The sequence below is a fragment of the Phalacrocorax aristotelis genome, chromosome 7 (assembly GCF_949628215.1).
Source record: "Phalacrocorax aristotelis chromosome 7, bGulAri2.1, whole genome shotgun sequence".
Classification (NCBI taxonomy): domain Eukaryota; kingdom Metazoa; phylum Chordata; class Aves; order Suliformes; family Phalacrocoracidae; genus Phalacrocorax; species Phalacrocorax aristotelis.
In genome coordinates, this window is record NC_134282.1 from 4,945,449 (window position 1) to 4,947,652 (window position 2,204).

Below are 2,204 nucleotides of genomic sequence, written 5' to 3' on the forward strand. Positions count from 1 at the left end.
AACCTCTTCTCTTAATTACTTGCCTTCCTGTGACTTTCCTCCTCAAACCTGCCTTTGGTCCAACTGGGAAATTGGTCCTTCATCTGTTCTGGAAGACCTCCAGAATCTCTCTGAATCACTCCTTTCCCACTTGAACCTCTCTCTCTAATTCAGTAAAGCAGCTGGCCCATATTTAATGTCCGGTATCTGTTGTGATCTTACTGACTGAACTGGACTTCAGTCTTGGGGTTTCTTGCTTTGTCACAGCTGGGTTCCTCATTCTCCGCTCCAGAGCACAATACAGACTCACGGCTAGCAACCTCTCCACTTGCTGTTCGTGATCCCCTTCTCAGTCCTTTGCCCTCTCATGATTCTGTCATACCTATTGTGCCACTAAAAACCTTTTATTAAATCACTTCTATTAAATGTCCTGTCTATCTGCCAGTCTTCCAGGGAATCTCTCTCTTCCAGTGATTGACTCCTCAGTAGTCTCTGAATCATCCTTTTCTCTGTTCCTCTTTGCCTTCACTTTGGGTGAAAAAATTTCATAAGACGTCTCCAGATAATCAAAACAGCATCAGTTATGTAGTAAAATGGAAAACCAAAACTGAGACATCCCACTTTTCTGCACTGCCAGCTCTCTCCTGCCAACAAGCATATTAATGAGATTTCAGTATCAATTGATCCAAGAGCCAAATGGAAATAAGATCCATTCCCTAGAAGCAGACGTAGCTGCAGCATCCAGAGAGCACTACCTGGAGGTGGAGCTCTAAGAAGAGCTGAGTCTCGGTGTCCTTGCCTTTCCCACCTCCTTCCGGATGCCACCTCCTTCTCCGAGGCAGACAAGGCGAGGGAGAGCAGGGCTGCAGTTCCAACCCGCCAGTTAAACTAAGTAAAGGGTTCTGCTCCTACCCACTCGTGCATTTTGAATCTCCACAGTGGCCGGTCCCACCTTTATGTATGCCACAAGTAAAACTCTGGAGGGGTTTAAGGAGTAACTGAGCAATACAGAATAAAAACTAGACAAGTTGCCTGGGACAAACACTTATCTGTAAAGTGCTGTGGAAAGGCATGGTTGTGTATAAATTTGGCATGCTAGGATTATAGTAAGAAGCGTTTGTCATGGTTCTTTTGAATAACAATGGTGTTTTGGCATGCCAGGACCCAGAATCATTGCAGAATATTGCATTCTGCAGACTCTGCTTTCAAATAAGCCTGTTGTACACAGGCGTTTTACAAACTGTCACCAAGCTCTCTCAGAGATGAGCTAAGGATTTGACAGCTTGCAGTCATGCCAAATACTATAACTACAGATTGTCAAAACATCAGTGAACAGTTTTGCAAAAGTGTAGAGATACTTATAAAACAGCTTTTTACACCTCTGTAAGACAGGATGGTATTGCAGGTTCTGGTAGGATTGCTTATGTTCTGACTGCCTGGAATCCTCCCTATTTCCAACCAAGGTATTGGTAATTTCTGAATGTAAAACTCATTAAATAACTGATAGTAGGTGGGGCCACAAATGTTGTTTCACTCTAGGTACGGCTGTACCTCACTGACTGGAAAACAGATTTCTAAGAATTGCGTGTGAAAAACTTCGGGATTCAGAACAAAGAACATGACATTGTACCAGACTCCTAGAGATCAGAATAATTTCCAGTTAATCAGCTGCCTCAATGCTTTGAGATAACGTACATTCAGAATGAGACACCTCAAGAATGCTTCAGAATCTGCCTGAATCAGCTGGAGTCAATGTTGACAAAAACACAGAAACAAAACTCAAAAAAATCACCTGTTTTCATTATAACCTTTCATATAACCATATGCCTTTCCCTGATTCAAATGCTTTAATACTGCTTGTCTCCTACTCGCTTATCTCTGCTCACATTTGCTGTTCTTGTAAGTGAAAAGAGCTCTGTGCAGTTTAGTGCCCTAATACCAGTTTTGGTTTCTGATCCTTTTACAGGCTTCTCTTCTCCCTTTTGCTTTCTTTTCCTTCTTTCTTTTTTTTTCCATTAGATTCTTAAGTGTCAAGAAAGGTCCAATTGCCTTCTGGTTCATCAACCCATGCCACAAACTTTGGATCTCAAAAAGAGAGAACAATCCGATTACCTGGAGGGACAGGGTAGAAGCACACAGTCATGTGGAACAGTATTGCTGGTGGGTATTCTTGACGCAAAAAGCCAGGCACATTGTGGTCTCCAAAAAACCCCTTTTATTCAGTA